General features: G+C 42.1%; 1 non-coding gene across 1 annotated transcript; it reads right to left on the bottom strand.

The window, feature by feature from the left end:
- Window positions 1-9,075: 9,075 nt before the first annotated feature.
- Window positions 9,076-9,182, bottom strand: LOC141645654 (small nucleolar RNA R71). Its single transcript, XR_012545132.1, has one exon. It is a non-coding gene; the product is annotated as a small nucleolar RNA R71 (small nucleolar RNA).
- Window positions 9,183-9,738: the final 556 nt, after the last annotated feature.

Genomic DNA, 9,738 nt, shown 5'->3' with positions numbered 1-9,738 from the left:
TGGCGTATTTTTATTAATACGTTGATTTTTAATATGTTAAAAAATACATAACAAATTTATGTGACATATGACAAATTGACATTTTGACAAAGATAAAATGGAGTCCATTTTATCCATATGTACCGAAATTAAGGGGAGTATTAGGATGATATTGTGTTGATTATGTTAGTGGTAAACATAATCATTTCCCTAATAAACTAGCCATGCAACCTAGTGGTCATTGTGAAGACAAACTCATGCATGCATTGGCTCCCCTCTCTTCCCCTCTTACCCGGTTTTTCATAAGGCAAAGCCAAGGTTTTTTGCCTTATGATTTATCATATACACTAGATAACATTTTAGTGTATTAGTTCATTCATCATCCATGTAAAATTAGAACTTTTAGAAAGATAAAAACCTTCCTTTTCCTTCTCTCTTAACCGGTTTTAAGAGACCAAAATCAAATATTTTTGGGTCAATTTTTACACTAAATTAATATTATTCTAGTAATCATAATATTAATTATATTAAGAGTTTGCCTTGGGTATTTTACTTTGGGAGGGATTCTACACTTGGAACCTAGTTCATCCATTAAGGAGAGCACAAGAACAAGAGAGAAGGAGAACTCTCTTGTGCCCATATAAACCGAAATACCAATATAAGATGAAGATTTCTTCTTTAATTGATTATTGTTTGCATGCATAAGATCACCATTTAATTTTATGATTAAATTAACATAAAACATATATGAATATGTTGAGTTTATAGATCTAGTTTTCTAACAACAAACATTCCCACAATCAAAAACAACCATTCCCATACAAAAAATTCCACTGTACAAAAAAAAAACATCCAAAAAAAAAAGAGAAAAGGGGAAAACAATCCCCCTTCCCACCAAAATACAAAAATGAGCCTTTCTCCTTTTCCACAAAATACCACTTTCCCAAGCGCAATCGTTTAGGACGATTCAAATTGAATTGCCTTTACCAAATGGATGGAAGAAACAAGTGTTCACAATTTTCGACACGAACAATCCTCTTATTTAATTAATAATGGGAGGGATTACAATTTCATCAAATAGAGCTCGACAAGTCTACAACTTGTCGAAGCTAAGGTGTCAACTAAAACACCTCACATAATGAAACTAGCACAAAACACATAATAACTAGCTAGTACAATATAATAAAAACTCACAACAATAATACAACATAATAATAAAGTGGGTAATGGAGGTCTTCACTCTTCCATTCTACCCTTGCCTTTTCCTTCGGGGTACATCTTCCCCTTGTTCTTCTTGTTGGCCCGTCTGGCATGGATTTCCTCCTCAGAACGGATCCTCAACATATCTAAGACGACGACGGCCTCCGGTCTAGCACAAGACTCCATATTCGACCCAAGACGAGCCAATGCACGACCCACCATATTCTTGGGGACGAAACTCCTCCTCTTCGGTGGTCTCATCACATCGGGGGTAGCTCCATCAACATACTCCTCGAAGAAGGCACGGTTGGCCTTGCCAACCTCTCGATACTTTAGGTCGACAACCTCGTCTTTACAAAAGTTGGATCTCTCTTCCAAGGATGGAGCACGTGACCACTTAACATAAGCGGGAGTCACCCATGTCGTGGCAGAGGGGTTTGGCACCTCCCAAAGCAGCCGAGTGGCCCACCACCTTTCGAAGAACTCCACAAGCTCGGAATTCCGGAAAATATTCTCTTGGATAAGAGTATCTTGAGCGGGCACCTTTTGTTGACGCCCCATTTGCCTCATGAGCCTTTCGGGATATATGAAGGAAACAACCTTCAAACCCATCACCATCAAAGAACGAGGACTAGCACTCGAAGCGGGCAACCCCGTGAAGGACCTCGAGTGCCACCACGGCGCCACCCAACGGATATGAGGACCATCCTCCTCCGCCAATCTTGCGGCCCAATAGGCCTCGGTGGAAGCGAAACTATCCGGGTACAACTTCTTCCTCATAGTAAGGTGACGGAAGGAATAAGAAGAAGAATCAACCGGAGGCTCTACATACCTTAGCCTCTCCAATAGCCACACTTGGAGGATCCTTGGGGATCCGAAAGAGGGAGCTTCTCCACAAGAGCCTTCCTTGTCCAAAGCTTGGATAATCTCTCCAAGCACTAATCATGATGGATCTCTACCATGCTCCATTTGCTCAATCACATGGATAAGGGTCATGCTACCATGGCATCTCGGCCCCTCGTTCTTCAAGACATCAACAAAGAGGTACACATGGACAAGGCAAAATGCAAGAGCCCTTCTCCTACCCACCTCCGAGACATTAACATCTAATCGGTTTGAAAAGATGTTGATAAGAGCCAACATATCCACACCATGTGGAGCAAGAAGAAAGTTGATTTGGCTTGTTGATAAGCCCAACATAGAACGGAATTTCTCCTTGTAGCACAACCGAGTCGGAGGAAGCACTGGAACACAACCCGGCCACCCACCAATGGCTCCAACTTCTTCGGCAAGAGGACAAAGCTCGCCTTTCGGGAAAACGAAAACATGATGTTTCGAATCCCAAAACCGAGAACATGCTTCAAGAAACGAAGGTTGCAGCTTGACTTGATGAAGCACCAACAATTGACCAACTCCCATGCAAGGGAGTTGATACTTTTCGGGAGGACACAAATCCCGTCACCATTGTCGCAATGCGTTTTCAAAAGCATCCATGAAATATTTTTGTGGAAGAAGAAGAGGTTTTGTAGAGATGTTTTTGTGTTTCGGATGATGAAACAATGAAGCGCAAACATCCCTATTTATACAAAATGATCAGCGCGTTTTTCAGAAAAAGGGGAGAGCTGGCTTCCATCGCCAGGCTGCTCGCGCCTCTTTGGACCTTCCCCAGGATTCCCGCTGTTGACTTGTCTCTTTCAACTTGTGCTTTCTCCTGACACCTCAAACCTCCCGCCAGGAAGCTCGCGCCTCTTCGGGATGATTCAGGACATTTTGTGTTTCCTCACACTCACATTTCCTTGTTTTCGCATTTTACGAAATCCGACACGGTTTCCATGACGCAGCTTTAAACATACGTATTTTTCTTTCTTTTTTTAAGGGGGGAATGGCTAGTCGCCCCGATCCGCGATGGATCGTCTCCATGTCAGTCGAAATTTCGAAATTTTTTCGCTTTTTTCGCAATTTTCCATCAAAATCAAAATCGAAGATTGATAACACGACGTCAATTTTCCTCAAAATTCAAGCACTCACAAATTCGAGTCTTGACCTCAAAAATCAAATATACTCGCAAAAATCCTTTTCTAAAAATTCTTCCCTGACGGTTTGAGTTTGAATTTTTCGAGTCAATTTCAATAACTTCGACGCAATTTAATTCACGACACGAGTTAATTGCTCAAATTTCCAAATCATTTCCTTTTGAATTCCGAACGTGACGATTTATCACGGAATCTTCAAAATTCATTTCAAAATTTCAATTTTAACCTCAAGTCATCTTGTTTAATTTTGGTTTTCAATCAAATGCTTCTACGTGTTTACGTTTATGCGTATGTGCTATCTGTTGCTTGTTTTCTACGCTAACGATGCAGGAACTGGTGCGAAGCAAAAGGAGAATTGACAGCCGACAGCGCTCCTCTGAAACACAACAAAAAAAGCCAAAAATCACAAAATAAACCACAATCCAAAAACACATATACACAAACCGCCTCACGCAAAATGCGTCCACATACGTTTGATACAGACACTGGCCTAAAACAACCGTCTATCATACAGACACTGGCCTAAAACAACCGTCTATCATACAGACAGTGGCCAAAGACAACGAACTGGGGGCTATCTGCCACCTACCGAACTAAGCACTCCCTACCCTTCCGATCAGAAAAGAAAGGGAGCAACATAGGGAGCAGAGGAGCAACAACGAAAGCAGAGGTGATTACCATTATGGTAATACCCCGTTCCTGCTCCACGACAAAAATGAAGACAGTGTCTTGCAAACTTCGGATAATGAGGAGGCCAAGAACCGTGATGCGATGCACCACCCCGGTGTTGACCCCCAATCATCAGCCATCCTGTCTATGAGCCACAATGAAAAGGACAAGCCGACCACATCAGCCGTCTCTCCTCCTCTACGGAAGCATCCTCCACGACCGCCTAAAATCCGGCAACCTTTTCGGTCGTCTCTTCCCGTCCAGGATCATCCTCCTCCTCCAAAACCTCAACAACGGACCCCATAGGTCCCAAACGATACCCTATGATCAAAAGAACAATAAAAAAACGTCAGCCGAATTTTCGGCATTACAACGACATGAAATGGATAAATCCAAAAAACACAACCTGCAATACAAAATAAGGGCAATCCCGCCCAAAATCCAACCAAACAAAACCATTCACAACAAACAAACAAAAACGACTCGCCCATCTTTTCAAGCAGAAGACGAGTCAAAACCACAAAAACGGCATTTCAAGACCCCTACAGGGTCCGCCTACAAACCAAAATACATTCCCGAGGCAATGGGGTATTTTTCTACGATTCAAAAAGGCAATTCATACGCTAATTTGAGCCCAAACCGGTCAAAATTTCAAAAACGACCGCAAAAAGGCAGACGTGATTTTATCACGCCTCAAGGTGACCTAAATTACCAATGAGGTCCATTTCAAGGCAAACTGACTCCATTCAAGCCCAAATAGACGCTTATTTTGTCATACGTAAGACCGTCACGAAAGGCAAAAATCCAATTTTGCCCACAATACCCAACGAAGGTCTATAATGGCAAATACGGGTTTTTCCAACTACAATGCAACCTAGTGGGACCCACGACCCAAGCAAATAAACTTGGCATTGCAAAGTGAGACGGTGTCTCATCTCACTCGCGTTTTTCGAGCATAGAGAGCGGGAACAGGGACCAAAATGCAAACTAAAAGCACCCCTACACTCCTAAACAGGTTTCTAACCTAATGCAAGCATCAATTTCGCTCAAAATGGGCTCAATCAAAAACGCCCAATTTGATTTTTTAGAGTAAAATTCGCCCTAATTCAATCAAGCTAAAGATCAACAAATTTGAATGGATTCAAGAGGAAATACTAACCTTGAGATGACATTGTGGATTATGGCACGAGTGGAAGCTAGCAAAGGTCCTTCAATGGCGATTTTTGCGGGTTTTTGTGTCGAAAGGAAGAAGACGAGATGATGAATGATATGCAGCCTGAACTCGCGTCTTTTACAGAAAAAAGGGAAGCCCCTTTGATTCGCCAGGTGGCTCGCGCCTCAATCAGGTGTCCACTTGCTTTTACACCGAAATTTGAGCTTTAGCCCAATTTCCACATAACAAATTCGGATTTTCATTGACGATATTTGAAAATCGTCATTTCCTCAAAGACAAAGAAAAGCGAATAGTGAAAATTTAAATTCGCTATTTTCAAAATTTCAAGCAAACGGCGATCAAAACCGCCAATTTCAAAAATAATAGTGAAATCAAATTCACTATTTTCCTTTAATTTCAGAAATAATAGCGAAGATTCAAAAACCGCTATTTCTTTAAATTTTAAGCGACGACAATTAAAACCGTTACGCTCAAAATAATAGTTGGAAATTGAATTCCACTATTCTCACCACAAATGTCAACGGCGGCACATAAACCGTCACTTCAATCAATAGTGAAGATTCCAAATTCACTATTTCCATCAAATGTCAACGGCGGCACATAAACCGTCACTTCAATCAATAGTGAAGATTCCAAATTCACTATTTCCATCAACAGTCAACGGCGGCACATAAACCGTCACTTCAATCAATAGTGAAAATTCCAAATTCACTACCAGCGGGGGCTCCCTCGCGGAACCCGCTCATTCCAAAAACAGTGATAATGAAAATCCAAATTCACTGTTTCCACGACGGCTTCACGAGTTCGCTACTTTCAAGACAAGCCCTTTTGACACGGCTATTCCCTTGATCCATTAATCGACTACCATTGGCTGGCGAGCCTTTGTCTGCAAACACCTCAAGGACACATCCCGAAGATGTCTCGGGTACATTTCCTTGTCTTGGCTGGCGAGCCTTTGTCCGCAAACACCTCAAGGACACATCCCAAAGATGCCTTGGGTACATTTCCTTACAATGGCTGGCGAGCCTTTGTCCGCAACCTATCAAGGACAGATCCCGAAGATGCCTCGGGTACATTTCCTTATCAATGGCTGGCGAGCCTTTGTCCGTAACCTTTCAAGGACAGATCCTAAAGATGCCTCGGGTACATTTCCTTACAATGGCTGGCGAGCCTTTGTCCGCAAAAGTGCAAGGACATATCCGAAGATGCCTCAGGTATGACTCCTTTCTATGGCTGCCGAGCCTTTGTACGTAGTCTAATGGACTTTAAACAACCCGCACGGACAGTCGACAGACTCTAAACTGTTCCCGACGACAGGTCCTTGGCTCGTACCCTCGAGTCACCTTGACGTCGCCCTTCCCGACGGCAGGCCCTTGGCCCGAATCCTTTTGAGCCGCCTCGACGTCGCTTGGGTCTCCAGGTTGTAATCTTCAATTGACCTGGGGGATCTACTTTGACTTTCGCCCTGTCCAAGCCTCAGTCAAAGTGGGGGCTCTGTAGATACCCAGTATCTGCTGAGACTCCAACAAACACCCGATGATTATCGGACTACAACATGTTTTGGAATCGCGGCGTTTGATCGACAGTTTGTGTACAACTTTACGTCGGAAAACTTAAAATGATTTTGAAAATAAAACATCTTAAAACATTTCAAAAATACCTGGAGTGTTTAATGCACGACGACGGGTCGCAATGACACTAACTAGAGTCAAAACCGACACCGGACCAAAAACCGACTCAAAAATTCAAATCCCGACTCCAACAACGAGTCAAACCGAGTCAACCACCAAAAACAAAACATTTCAACCCTTCTATCTTAAGTTTTCCCGGATTCATGAATGGTCAAGTACCAAACATGTGACTACAAAACCTAGGATAGAACAAATCATCATTGCGTTTGTTGTGAAAGTGACAACACAACTCAAAGAACCGCGACGTGGCTCGCGCCTCTTTGAGCAACCCAGGTGGCCACGTCGCTCAAAACTCACACAACCACTCATTCTCCTATAAATACCCCTCAAATGCCACCCATTTGAGACTTACACGTGTGTTCGCCCCCTCTTTTCTCCCCTAAAATTCTCGACTCGACTTCTTAAGTCACAACCCGACGCGTATTTACGACCTACCGATCGTAAACACGAGCCTTACACATTGTTTGGTAACGTCATCGTGCATTAAATTCCTTGACCGACCATTTCGACCACTACACCATCACTAACATTAAAACACTCTTTTTACTTACCAAAACGGTTTTAAACCGAGTTTTTTCCGATCAAACGAGTTGTTACACTTACGTCGGTCACTCGCCATAACCAAACATGTAAGTATGAGGTTGTAAAAATCCTCTTTTATTATGCTTTCATTTGTTTCATGACTATAACATGCTAAAATATGCATAACATGAACCAAAACATGGAATAAACGAGCCAAAACTGATTTTTGGTCTAAGGCAAAAGCCCCTTAGGTCGCCAACTTGCCCGCGCCTAAATGGGGTGCTCAGACCAGAGATCAATCGTGTTTGTTCTCGTCATTTCCCTTTAATCCATCTTCATATTTGTAATCGGTGTTCACCATTTTAAGTATTTTCGAACCCTTTTTATTTTACTTCACTTCTTTCAACCATAAAACATTTTTCACCCTTGGTTCCTCATACCATGGTGGTTAAATCCGTGTTTCGGTGATAATATTTGGTTAATGACATTTAAAAGGTATATTAAAGCCTTTTATTTCATTTCTTTACATTTTCAAACAAACATATTAGTCACCAACACAAAGTCATCCTTGGTTCTACATACCATGCCGGATTTTAACCCGGGTACGATGACGAGTATCAACTAATAACATTCAAATGGACTTAAAACAATTAGTCCACAATCATTTTCAAAACTATTCATGTCAAGTTTGTCTAACCGAACCCGACACCGAATATTATCAAAATAATGACGATTATTCGAGTCTAGTTCTTCAAATCAACAAATGTGGTCTAAACGACCCCTTCAAATCAAACCGGGTTCAAATACCCATTTTCAACACGTTTTATAACGTTTTCTAAAAGGTCAGAACACGCTGCATAAACCGTGGGCTAACCCGCGCCTAAACAGGCTCTCCATTTCTCACTTTCAAAACCAGAGGGAGGCCCCTTACACCGCCGGCTGGCTCGCGCCTCATATAGCCGTTTGGTACAGGGCCTGTTCCTTTCCAGCATTAGTCTAGGACGATCCCGACTCCGGTTAACCCGGATATAGGACGGATCAGATGACTATTCAAAACCATATTTGCAAAATGCCTTACTAAGACAAATGGATCATGTTATGCACCCTAAACCTAATACAGTAAATGGATGTTTAATTTCCGTCTTGCATGCAAATCAATCGTTAATCGAACTCCACATCTTATACTTGATACTTAGATTAAACCAACCGACTTAGAAAGCTCTCACATGTTAGGTTTAAATTATTGGATGCGCATTCATGCATTTAAACCGTTTTATCAATTTTTGCATTCAACCAACCAAGATCGATCAGTAGAGGCCGCTAACGCGGGCGGGATTGGGTGTCTGATTAAAGGGCTTCCCAATACGTACCTTCACCTTTTACTCAGAAACTTTGGATAGTGGACGACCTTATCTAGGGCGTACGAGAGTCATTCTAGAGATAACATGCTAAAGAGGGAATATTTCGTTATCTTTAGTACCTATGTCAAACGCTGCTTTGTGCTTCGATTTGACCGAGGTATAAAGTGGATTTCGAACGGGTTCCAAGCATCTCACAAATGCTTGGTGGCGACTCCGAACATCTCTAATCGTTTCGAGACCCTTACCGAGATAAAACCGACCGATCTAAAGCGATCCGGTCGAAAGCATTTTTACGCCGCCGAGCGTGGCTTTCAAAAAAGACCGCTGTATGTCCACAGATTGAAGTGGGCTTGCAGGTGGGCCATGTCTACAACTCTCAGAATTATTCTTGGAAGAAATTGGCTCTAGCTTTCTACAAAAAGTTCTATCCACCGGAAAAGACTAACATGCTAAGAGCTCAAATTACGGGCTTTAAGCAAAGAGATGAAGAATCTTTGTATGAAGCTTGGGAGTGATTCAAGGGAATTTGTCGCTCATGTCCTCATCATGGACTTAGCGAGTGGTTCTTGGTACAACAATTTTGGAACGGTCTTTATGAAGACTCAAGAAACATTCTCAACATGGGATCAAATGGAATGTTCACCAAAGTTGATGACAATCAAACTTGGAACAAGATTGAGGAAATGGCGGTCCATAATTCATAATATAGTAGACCTTGCAAGGCTACTAGAGGAGGAAAGCATGAAGTGGACTCTATTACTCAATTGGGTGCTCAACTTAGTGCTCATATTGATACCATCAATTTGAAGTTCGAAAAAGCTATGGCTAGACTTGAAAAAGCCTCAAAATCACCAAAGCAACATGTTAATGCCATGACGGCATCTTCATCAATCCCAAGTGAGATATGTGAGAATTGTGGAACTTTGGGACGACCAACGTGAATGTAGGGTAACAAATGAACAAGTGAATGCTTTTCAAGCATACAAGAGTGGTACCCCTTATTCAAACTATTACAATGAAAACGCCAAATTCCACCCAAATCTATCATATAAAAGCCAAAATGTTCAAAACCCTCAACCAACATACACCCCACCTCCCATGAGAAACCA

This window comes from Silene latifolia, chromosome 2 (genome assembly GCF_048544455.1).
Source record: "Silene latifolia isolate original U9 population chromosome 2, ASM4854445v1, whole genome shotgun sequence".
NCBI lineage: Eukaryota > Viridiplantae > Streptophyta > Magnoliopsida > Caryophyllales > Caryophyllaceae > Silene > Silene latifolia.
This window is presented reverse-complemented; position numbering and strand designations above follow the sequence as displayed.